Consider the following 13,545-nt stretch of genomic DNA (forward strand, 5'->3'; position numbering starts at 1 on the left):
AAACATTCATTAATTTACGTTTCAAATTTATTTGTGAAGATTTTTTTAAAAACAAATTGGCATCTACTTAATTTTGGTGCTATTTAAAATTGTTGTAGGTTTAAACAATATGGTATTCAGAAAACTGGAGGTCCAACTATTTTGTTTTAATTATAATGATTAACATTCTGTTAAATAAAGATATGTTATAATATGTATATTAAATGGTGTGGCGTATACTTGCATCTAACTTTGGGATACACAGGTATGGACATTTTGCCGAGTTTTGATCTGGTCGAGGTTCCCAACTCCTAGGCCGATAAATCAGCCCTTCACCCGTGATGATATTGATTTTCGGGCGAGGGGCTGATATCACCTAATCATTAAAAGCTGCAATTATCTGCATTTAAATTTGTCTGCACACATCGGTTTACATGTTATACAATTACCGGTATTTCTCGTGGCTGTGCAGCTACCGTCGGCTGAAGGGTTCTTTTGGTGACATGTAGATTATATTTCCTGAGCAAGTCGTAAGTTTGGTGACTTGTAAATCCACATCGAATAGCACAACCATCTGTCATGTGGCCATTTTGAATTTCGCGCTTGATTTGACTGTTACCAATTACCGGTATGTGTTTAATGTGTACGCGGGTTTGTTCCGAAATGATTTGCATACATCAGACCCACAAGATCGTCCATCAGTATCAACACAGATTTGTGGGTTTGATTTATCGAACTACTCCACTCCAATTTTGTCCGGTTTCCCCACCCCGCTCTCTCACCCGCATTTTTATCAACGATAAAACGTTTGGGTGGTTTTTTTTTTTCATTCTTGTATTACTACCACTACAACAACACAGAAAAACTCAGGTGAGGGGCGACTCGGCAAGATCAATTTTTATCTTAAAACCCAGTTAGGACGGGTATTTCCGGAAAGTACAAAAACCCAGCTGTGGCCGTACCGGGAACCCGTCCATCTTTAATCTGAATTTGTTGATTTTCGTTAAAAATTCCATCAAAACACGTACTTATGCAGTTCGATAAGTCATTCTTACTGGATACCGTGTACATTAAATTTAGGCTGGATAGTATAATTGATATTTGTGATTTGGAGGTTTAAATGACAATCGGTTTACCTTCATATGTATATTGACTTCATTAATATGCTATAATTTGATTAATGTTACCATAACTCTTTATTCTCTTTTACGTAATATTGAAAATAAAATGCAGTCTCTCAAAATAATCATACATATACATACATACATACATACATACTTAGTTATATTGCTAATTATTCAGAATCTTTTTTAGCCACAAAGATATAAAAATTCGATTTCTAATCTCGAAGTTCGATGCAGGTAAATCAATGGACATAATTAGAATATTGTGTAAAATTACATGGAAATAAAATTTGTAGCGGAAAATTATAGATGTCAGAGCAAGTGTCGTGGCAATTACTTGGATGACAGAGAGTCTCGTTTTTTAAACGCACTTAGGTTCTCTGTGCCTCGACACAGTTCTACCTATGATACTGTAGACTAAACTGATATTTGGATAGGTTAAGAAACGATGTAAAGGGTACTAAATATTCGTACTTAACTAGAGCCCTTCTACTGTGCAATCCACGCGTTTCACAGTCTTGGATGTTTATCCTTGTTGTAAATACGATAATATGAAATTTCTTGATTAAAGCGTCAGCTGGAATAATTCAGTGCAGAACACTGGGCTCATAACCTCTAGATATAGTTTTAAAAATTGTTTCTTTACTGTTACATATTAATTATAGCCTAAAAGTGCAATAAATGACAAATTAAAGGTTCATAGTTACTGTACCTTCCCTAGGTAACAAGTATGCACGACCCTATATTCCATGGCTCCTGTACCTTCCTTAGGTAACCATTATACACGACTCCGTACTCCACGGTTGCTGTACCTTCTCTGGATAACCAATATACACGACTCCATACTTCATTGTTATTGTACCCACCCTAGATAACCAATATACACGACTCCGTACTTCATGGTTGCCGTGCCTTCCCTTGCTAACTAGTATACACGATTCCGTACTCCATGGTTACTGTACCTTCCCTAGCTAACCAGTATACACGACTCCGTACTCCATGATTTTTGAACCCACCCTAGATAACCAATATACACGACTCCGTACTTCATGGTTGCCGTGCCTTCCCTTGCTAACTAGTATACACGATTCCGTACTCCATGGCTACTGTACCTTCCCTAGCTAACCAGTATACACGACTCCGTACTCCATGATTTTTGAACCCACCCTAGATAACCAATATACACGACTCCATACTTCATGGTTGCTGTGCCTTCCCTTGCTAACTAGTACACACGACTCCGTCCTCCATGGTTACTGTACCGTCCCTAGCTAACCAGTATACACGACTCCTTACTCCATGGTTACTGTACCTTCCCTAGCTAACCAGTATACACGACTACATGGTTACTCTACCTTCCCTAGCTTAAACAGTATACACGACTCTGTACTCCATGGTTACTGTACGGACCCTATCTAACCAGTATGCGCGACTCCATGGTTACTGTACCTTCCCTAGCTAACCAGTATACACGACTCCGCACTCCGTGGTTACTATACCATTTTTTTAGCTAACTAGCATACACAGCTTCACACTTCAAGGTAGATACCTTGCTTAGCTAAATATACACAACACATTAAACCTGTGTCACTGTGTTTGAATGACTGCATTATTTGGTGAAACGGCAAACTTGCTACTCAAAAAATCGTCTCAAAGGGCTTGCTAATGGTCGCAGCATTTGGAATGGCGAGATGAAGTTGACGTCCGAAAAGTTTCGACATTCATTTTTCAAAGTTCGTTTTCTGAGAACTGGTGCATGACTTGCAAAACACTTTAGATTACGATCTAAATCATAAGTCAGATACATTCACGTTCTTCCCCTTCTTGGAGCACGTGGAAATGTTTTTTTCTTTGATTTTTCCAATTTGTAATCCAAATTTTAGTCGCAATTTTATTTATAATGGACTGTAGTCTCGGCTTCAATATATATCATTGTCTTGTTCAATACCGTCCTCATCTGAACAGTTATTTTGTTTGTTTTCATGGTCTAAGCTTGATACTGAGGAAAATAAACTGGCTATGTATCTTTCTTATCTACCTCTCAGTAAAACTTGGACGCCTTTACCAATGAAATGGCATAACTTAAAGGTTGCATCGTGTTGCCCGTAGCACACTAATTAAGTGTCGAGACAACAAAGAGTGACTAAAATAACAAATGTTCATAAAAAAGGCGTGAAAGTTACCTCGATACGTTACTTGAATTTGTTTCATATTTTCATGGGACCGCTCCGGTGGCCTAGTGGTTAGAGCGTTAGCCTTGGATGCGAGAGGTCGTGGGTTCAATCCCCGACCGAGTTATACTAAAGACTTATAAATATGGTACTAGCAGCTGCCTCGCTTGGCACTCGGCACTAAGATGTTAGTGTTAGGACTGGTCGGCCTGGTGTCAGGAAAATGTGACTGGGTGGGACATCATGCTACATGGCTACGGCATTATGCCCCAGTGCTAGACATCACTATAAACTGCCACACTGCAGACATCGTAGCGATATGACTGAAATAATTGTTAAAGCTACGTTAAAAATTCAAATCACACACACACACACACATATTTTCATGAAGTATATTACAGTTTAGTTGCATGCTGTACTTATTTTCAACCAATACCGAGTACACGAATATTTCCAAAATAAATGTGAGTATCAATTGATGGAATTTGTTAATTTTCATAGAAAAAAATAATTATTTAGAAATTTTCTGATATCTTATAATTGGTTGAAACAACCTTATCACGTTAAAGGTAAAATAGCGCCTTGTCGATTTTAGTGTGGCCACTTTTGACTCATTGTCTGTCTCTTTTTGCGGGACTTGGTGTCAGTTTTGCGTAAATCTGGCAAAGGTACATCCTACTTCAAATGCTGGCATTGCATGTATCTAAGATAATTATTGTTAATTAGCTTGTGTCTTGGTGCCAAACGACCAATGAAGTAGAAACAGTTGTCAGCATAAATCGTGCTTAGCTGCATGGGATACCTAATTAGGTTCTCGCCGAAGCGTTAGCGGGCGTCACTGTGACTGTGTTAAGTCTGTTCGCATTTATTGTGATTACATTGACACGGAATTTAACAAAAATCAAATTAAAACTCAAGATTCACATGGCATTTCTTCTTTAATTGGTTTTTATATTAAATAATATTTCTAACTGTAGACATTCCCAACATTTTCATCGATCGATATTTATTCAGATATTCTGCTTTTTCCTGAGAAAATATTGTGTTAAAGAGAATCCTACCAACTACATGTTTTCATTATCAAATTTGCGAGTTGCGTGATGTTGATTTCAGATGTTCACGCACAAGCTGTCGTTATCGGCGATAAAACGAGCTTTCATCTATGAATATGTATTGCGACTATTAAGCAAACCAGGAACCATAGCTATCACTTTTTTGGGCGCTGTGGTGGCGTCAATGGCTTGTTTAATTCTTTCTTTTCTTTTTATTTTGTTTTTTGTTTATGTGTGTGCTTTTTTAGGTTTCGGTTCAAGTTTTTCATTTGCTTTCATGTTCTTAACCATTGATGGATTCTCGTCATATTTGGCAATAACTATTATGAAATTAAGACATTTCATTTTCACATATGCTCGCTAGCACCTTTGATATTGGGGTCCCAGACACGGTAGTATAAAATTTATATTAAGGTGTTAGGTCAATTGTTTTAAAAATCGTTTATATGTCTTGATTAATTATATTCATATCTAGGATAAAATATAGTAAAGCTAGACTTTTCACGAGAGATGTTGTTTGCTTTTTGAATTACGAGCCCAAGGTCCCAGTCAAATAATATTTTGCCTTTAGGTTTTGGTTACAGTTTTTCATTTCTATATATTTCCTAAATCTCTTTATGGATTTTATTTATACATGGGATAATTCGTCACGAATCAGAAGCAATTCGTTCAGCAACATCCTCGTTCAACCTTTTGACTTGGATTCAGTGTCTCTTTAATATAATACATGTGTTAAGGCTTTGGTTACAGTTTTAATTTAAATTTCCTTAATGTCTTGTGAACTATGTTCGTTCCCGGAAATAAATCGTGAAGCTTGACGTTTCAGTCTTCAACAATCTCAACCGATCTTTTGGAATTGGGATCAATGTCGCACAGTTTAAAGCAATGCCGTTGCCCTGGAATTATTGTCTTGCATTAGAGTTAAGTTGGTCCTCACTTTGCAGCACATATGTTGTCTTGAACTGTGAGGAATTCTCTAGAATGTTTGTCTTGCAACAGAGTTAGTTAGGATCTCACTTTACAGCCCACATGTTGTATTGAACTGTGAGGACCTCTGGAATTATTGTCCTGCACCATTTATTCTGGCCGCCGTGTATAGCCTATCTTGTGCTGAAAATGGTGTTAACTTCTATAACAATAACATCATAACTTTGCAGCACATGTTGTCATGACCTGTAAGGACCTGACTGAAATTCTTGTCTTGCATCAGTCAGATAGGACTTCAGTTAACAGACATATGTTGTCTTGAAATTTGAGGATCTCGCTGGAATTCTTGTCTTGCATTAAAGTTGATTCGACCCCACTTTATAGCACATATGTTGTCTTGAACTGTGAGGACCTGGCTAGAATTCTTGTCTGGCATTAGAATTTGATATGACCATTCTTTACAGCATATGTGTTGTCTTGAAATGTGGAATTCTTGTCTTTCATTAGAGTTAGAATGGACCTTACTTTGCAGCACATATGTAATCTTGACCTTTGAGGACCTGGCTGAAATTCTTGTCTTGCATCAGTCAGATGGGATTTCAATTTACAGCGTATTTGTTGTTTTGAACTGTGAGGACCACGCTGGAATTCTTGTCTTGCAACATAGTCAGATAGGACCTCAATTTACTGTAAATATGTTATCTTGAACGGTGTATATGGACTATTGTTATGAAAAGAAACTGTTGTCTTTTGAAGAACCCTAATATATGAACATATGTGAATAAATATTCGAGCGAGAACAACTTGTGTGATCCATTTTTAAGTGACAGAACTTTTTTCTCCATTGTATCCTATATAACATGCAAGAAACATCAAAGTAGTAGTAATATCCTTGTTTCGTGTAGTTGTCATTTTTAATCAGTAGTATGATTTCTGCTTTTGCTCACCTTTTGTCCGTCGTCCATCATCCACTTCTTTGTGAACACGCACGAGGCTTTATATCACATCAGATTTTAATTAGATTTGGTATGCATGATTAAGTCGTCAAGACATCGGACGAATTCGATCATGAGAAACATCCATACATATTAATTAATTATTATGCATTTTATAGCTGAGCTTGTGGACACTCTAGAAGCCATATTTGTAAAAAGATTTTGGATGTAAGATATATCATCAAGATCTTGGATAAGTTCATTTATCAACTATACCAATTCATACTAATTAGGTCATCCTGCATCTGACTGAGTTTACAAACACTGTAGAGGACAACTTTTAAATTTGGTTTTTGTTTGGGCTGTGGTGGTATTATGTAAGCTTATGTTACAGAGGTCTCAGATGAGTTCGATTATGAGGGACATCCATCCATATTAATGAGGTGCGCTTGCTTCTCATTAACCGAGCTTGTGAATACATTAGAGACCATATTTCTTATTAGAATTTGATTAGATTTGGTATGTAAGCCTGTATCATACGTTCTATTATGAACAGCATCCACAGGTACTATTAAGATGATCTTGCATCTGACTGGCTGAGGTTCTGAACACTCTAGAGGCCTGAACATATTATGATCATATCTGGTTTACAAAAAGCTGTATATCATCAGTATATCAAAACAAGTTCTGTAACGAAAGACATCCACACATAATAATGAGGTCATCTTGCAGATGATTCGCGGAGCTTGTGAACACTCAATAGGCCATTTTTTTAGTTGTGTTTTTATATTAAAAAGTCTGATCTTGATCAAATTTTGTATATAATCTTATATCATTAATATCTCAAAGTTAGATTATGAACGCTATTCACGCATATTTATGATGTGTTCTTGCATCTAATTATCTGAACTTGTAAACGTTCTGGAGGTTATATTTCTGATTAGATTTTGATCAGAATTGGTATGTAAGCTTATATCGCCAAAATCTTGGATGAGTTTGATTATGTTCAACATCCATTTATATTAATGAAATGGTATTGCTTCTGATTGGCATAGCTTGCAAACACTCTTTAACCATATTTCTGCACAGAATTTGATCGGACTTTCTATGTAAGCCGGTACAATCAAGTTCTCAGCTGCGTTCGATTATAAGCGCGATTAACGCATTTTTCTTTGAGAATCGGGCATACCAGATGGTGGGAATCGAACTGTAACCGTCTTGTCATGAGTCCGGCATCGTAGCCACTGAGCCGTCACAGCTCCTTCGGGTAGGTATCTCAAGGGTTTCCAAGTTAAGACTCGAGGGGCTGGACCGCAGGGGAATTAGAACAGACATAGTAACAATTGCCGACCGCACATATTAACTGCCTTGTATCACCAAGTAAGCGTATTTACTTTAAGTATATATGTTAATGGGCTGGGAGAGATCCAAGGGAGAATGCTGGTTGTATACACGGCATCCTTCGAACTTTTATGCCGAGAAAGTACTCATATTAACAGATATAAGTTACTAGTATATTTTTTCTTTTAATATATATGTATATCACACACACAAATAACATCATGTATACACATTGCAGATTGGTCAACAAAGTTGGGCCTTGTGTTATTAAAACTGAAATTGTTTCAAGGGGGTGACGTATGTCTGTAGAATTCAAAATGAAAATTTCATCTGCAAACTTAACTTTTAAAAATCTTGGATGACTTCGATTATGATAGACTAGTCATATTAATTATGTTTTTATCTTTGGAAATGATATTTAACAGACAGTAGTAAAATACGTCAAATCTACATGACATGTTTGGGAGATAGTTCACATATAATGAGTTCTTTCAATATTACATAAGCCTGTTAAATTAAATGGTCAACCGTCAAGTTAGCTAAAGCAGGTGAGTGATATCAGACCCACTTTGGTTTCTTGTTTTATACAGATGATCTACAGAGATACAAATTCAGTTATGTACACAGAAGTTGACTTAAAAGGGTTTGTTCAAATTCAAAAGAACCCATCATTCCTTTATTGATTTCCAGTTGTATTCATTTTCCGATTATAACTGTTCTCCCAACCTCATCAGCTAAGTATTGAAGGACTGATTTGCGAAATGAGTTGTTCAAAGGCAGGATGGCAATATTGATTCTATACGGAAATAAATAAATAAAGAAGAAGATAAAGAACAAGAAGAATAACTGAAATGACTCTTTAATTAAAGACTACTCTTCTGGCAGAATACGTGACCTGCTTTGATTAACACGGCTTGAGGAAAGATCCTAGGTCAAAATGCAAATTTTGTTTAACATAGCTTGCTTTACTAGATCTATCCACCTTATTTGGATTTCATGTAACATATTTTTAAAAGCCCGAATTTAGAAGGAACGTATGCAAATAAAAGCGAAGATTTGTAGATAAATTATATTTAACGACCTTTATTGTAAACAAGTCCTTGTCTTCGTGCTGTTTTCTTCTATATCATGCATTCGTTCTAAGTACCCGTAATATGTCCAATCTGTATGTGCCTACAGAAAATATCACATAGATTTTAACTGACGATATGTCTGTCTTGGTGTAGTAGTCGGTGTAAATTTGTGTTGCCTGCAATTTACTAAACGTCCACATGCTTTTCGAAGAAAATGTGACACGTATATGCTGTCCGTGCGTACATTACATTGTCAATAGTGTACGTGTGTTAAATGCCGTTTAGATGTTTCCCGATAAGATCACTAGCAGACGATCTTCTGCCCATATGACCTGAACGATGGGCAGCCTGGCAGTTTCTCCTGTATACGACCACCAAAACTGGCCATTTTGAACAAGGCATACTTGCATCAAAATCAACTTACAAATTACAAATACTGATACTAACAGAAAACCTGATTTGCGTTCTGTTTATGTGTGTATGTTTTGTAACAGATTCAATGAATTTATTTCAACTTCCAAACACCATATCAAATCAACAATAAATCTGCCAGCACACCACAAATATGGCTGCTGATGACGTCATTCGGGATCTATCTTTAGGCAGCTACAGCATTGCTAAAGTAAGATCTCAAATTTGTGATATGATTGCAAGTAGTACCTAGACTTGCATAAACGGCCCTTCTGTCGATTACCGTTAATTACGGGCAGTATTCCTGGAACAAATCTCAGTTAAACAATAACAAATGGTATTTGTGACTATGTTAAGGGTGTGTACATCCTTTTCGAATGTTTAAAGATAATCTTTTATTATCAATGGGTATTACAAAAATTTTGCACTTCACCAAAATCTAGGCTGAGGCGTGGAGTAGGATTGGGGGTTGAAGGGAGTTGGGGGGGGGGGGTGTGCTCTGGTGCAACGGGAAAGCTGCCTAAATGATAACCAGTAATTTGAGCCCGATTTTAGAGCTATTGATGCAAAATAGCGTTCAAACTTTTGGGGGGATTGGTGGGTATTATGCAATATATGACCAACTATATTTTCAAAGTAATCATTGACATTTTCAACGTGGCTGGATAGATCTATTATTACAGAGAGTCTTATAATTAAACATTTACCCTACCACACGACTACTACCACCAACCCGTTTCAACAGAACTTGGAATGGAGATGGGGCTGCAGTTACTTAGGAATTCCCATTATCAGTAGGGACGAATTTTTAATACCATAGATTGAAGCTGTTTGGAATGCATCCATGCATTTTGCATGCATCCAAGTTTTGACGGTTGTAACTTTCTTGAATTTTTGATTGAACAAGGAAACCGACATTGCTAGAATTTGATTATTCTTAGACATTTTATTGAAGATGTATTAGTTCCAAATAGAAGTGGAAATATTACAGATAATGATTTCTTCATTTTTGATCATGAAATGGAAGAGGACATTTGAACGCAGCTCGTCATTGTTTGATTTATTACTTGTTAGTGATTCCATAAACTGTTTGAAAAGGTCTTAAATCATTTCTCTTGAGACCATTGTATTAATTTTAAATAGTTTTAAATGACAAGTGTTGGGCTTCATAACAGCATGTTGTGGTGGGGCTACATAACAGCAAATAATGATGGGCCTACATAGTTATGATAGGATTACATAACAACAAAGTGTGAAATATATTAAGCTTTATTATGCAGAGCTGCTTGGAACTTTACTAAACTGTTCATTTGGAAGTATTTTTACAACTAGCTCATTCTAGTATCACAAATAAACGGTAACAACACGTCCTAGATATAGACATTGGATGACCAATGCTTATAGTAAATGAATTCGGCAAAGAAACGAATAAATATCGTAATCTAAATGACAGTACTCATTCCAGACATTTAGGAAAGAAAGCTTTAACTACCATAAAATATGTGTTAAGAACTTTTCTTCTTTAGTATCATAAAGGTATGCATCACACAGCAAACAGGTTGAGTATTATTACTGATATCAATATTATATGTATTTTATAATATAGTTGTTATTTAAGTTGTTTTATTAATGGCATTTATTTTTGAATTATTTCAGTCTCTGGCCTGTACTATAGCACAAGTATTTGTATAATACGTTGTGCAATTTCCATTCATAAATCAAGGTCGATTGCCAAGTTCATCTCAACAACTACTTCGGTCAGAAAAGACCAATGAATTAGTCAAATGGAGGCCTCTTCAACATAAAGTGTTCCTAGGAGTACAGAACATCTAAGATTACGTTTGTTCCGTAGATATATCCTGCACGCCCTAGTTGCTGACTGGTTCAGTAATTACACAAATTCAGACACTGACTGTTAAGATAATCCACAATACCAAATAAACTAAATGCCTGGAATCTTTTCTGGCGAGTCAGATGTGTTGATTTTATGCATATATATTGGCTATATAAAGCAATTAAGTACGCATCATTTCATTCTTTAGTTATAGCCAGTTCTGTAAGAATAATGAGAGGAAATTTTATTAATTTGTAATTTGTCCGTTGAAATTGCAGAGAGGAAAACCTATTTATTCCAGACATAAGTACCTTGCTGAACTAGTGTGAAATTATTGAAGGACTTGGATTTCTAATTAATTTCTTTGAATTACGTGAAACATTCAAGGACTGTAGTGACCTGTGATACCAATTGTCAGAAGTGTACGAAATTTACCACTTTCAAAGACACAGAAATACCATAAGGGCAACGAGACTCAGAAAGGCATTTTCGCAGACTATGTGGATGCCTTTTTAAAACTAAAGCAAGAAGCCAGAGGCTATTTTTCCTAGTGCCACAGTCCCGAAGACCAAAAGAAATTCATAGTCAATTGCGAAGAAGAACTTGAGTTAGTACAAGTGACGAATTTGGAAATGTCATCATTGCGGCTTACGTGACAGCCCATGCTCGCTTAATATTGTACGAAGCTTTAGAACTGTTAGGTGATCGCGTCCTGTACTTTGACACAGACAGTTACATCTACATCGATCGCCCGGGTCAGCAACACCCTGACATCGAAGGAGACCGTGAGGTTCAACGGATATTAGTATGGTTACCATCAGTGAACACAGCTGAAGAACCACAATAACAGCTGAATCAACGGTTGAATCAGACCTGAAAGTCTCCTCTTCCTGTAATGAAGAAGATAATGAAGAGCAAAAAATGAGGAGATAGAAGGAGAAAAGGAGGAAGAAACAGATCCGGAGATGTTGGAAGAGGAATTCGACCGAATGAGACAAAGGCTTTTAGTCATGGGACTAGGAGAAGCGCTGGAGTGCACAAAGAAGGCAGGCAATTACATCAATGCTGTCAAATATCTTGCCTGGAGAACTCTAAAAACCAGAAAGCCAAGACCCCAGCAATGGCAGTATGGAGTCAGAATCCTCTCCCAGTTTTATCATCAGGCGTGGCAAAAACACCCCCTTTCAAGACTGGTGGAAGCTGTTGACTATTTTTCATAAATACAAGGATAAGAGGCGCTCCCTGTACAGACCAGCAAAGAACCACAAATCGCGGCATAATGCAGAAAAAAAGAAGACCGCCGTGGAACTTTCAAACTGCCTTCATAAAAACAGCCCTTTTAAAGGCTTTCAAAATGCCTTATTATTTCAGGGATTCTATTTTCGCTTTGAATCCCAAATCGATTAAACCACAAATACTGGTCTGATCCTTTATTCACCGTTCAAAATTGAAACCGATACCTGATATTGACGAAGAAAATGTGTCGCTTAGACAAATTATATAAGTAAGATTAGGGTATTATATTATGGGTATTATATTATATACACTATGTACTAATTAAGTCGGTTAGTTAGGCAATAGGAAAATTCTATTCTACTTAATATTGCGTGATTCTACTTGCAATTGTGGCTAACACAGAATTGGTTATAGAGAATCCCAATAATTATAAAACTGGGAAGAATTTGACATAAAGTAGCCCATGGCGTTTCAGGTACGTTTCGGCGACGTTTGGTCCTCACTTCCGGGTTTCTCTCCTCCGTGCCTGTTCGGTCATTAAAAGACGAGTGTGTGGGCCGATTCCCACTCGTCTATAAATCAGGTGCCCCGATGAGCATGTACGCACGGAACCAAGATGACGTCATAGAATCAGTGCCCAATCCTACGAGACGTAGTATCCTGCAGTAATACCGACATTTATTTACTCTGAGTGCGTGTTGGGTCCAACCCCACTCATGACAGCCTTCCTTACAGGTCGGAAGGTACTTATTGTCCCACGACCTGTAGGCTAAATCAAACAATACTCGACGATTGCGTTAATACGTTGTGGGAAGTGGCAACATTCCTACCCCCTCGAAAAAATCAATCAGCCCTCCCCCCGTGGGGACATTAACTAGTCGCAAATGCCCATAGGACGCAAACGAATCTAATTTAAATTCAGTCAATCAGTCAGTCTATCTACCTTTCATTCATTTCAGCAAGAGGACGTCGACCAGAGCACTTCTTGAGTGAGGAAGGCGGCTGAAGGGCGAGAAAATCATGCAACTACAAGCAGCCAGGAATTACCATTTGGAATGGAGAAGAATGGCACCGGTCATACAGGGACATTAGAGTGCAGTGGTTGCATTGCATACCGCATATTCAACTGACCGACCCATATCACCACAGGAGATGCCTTAAGAATTTATCCGGAGCGCCGACCATCGTTCGAAAGAGGCGGAGATATGAGCGGTAAAACATGCTGCACATGGGCCATGACGAACCAACAAAATATCAGAAAAGGGAGCGCAGCCATATACATGTGTAAGCCGCTCGCGGAAACCTGTCTACTTACTCCGTCGGGTCTAAAGACAAAAGAGCTTGGACTTTATTTGAAGAGTCCACTTATGGATTGGGTTCACCACTAGGCGCTGCCCACAAATGAAGAATATGCCATATCTGGACAAGTTTAGACGTTCCTGAAACTCGAGGTGGACAATCC

This window comes from Sinohyriopsis cumingii, chromosome 18, assembly GCF_028554795.1.
Source record: "Sinohyriopsis cumingii isolate HCF-2022 chromosome 18, ASM2855479v2, whole genome shotgun sequence".
Taxonomy (NCBI): Eukaryota; Metazoa; Mollusca; class Bivalvia; order Unionida; family Unionidae; genus Sinohyriopsis; species Sinohyriopsis cumingii.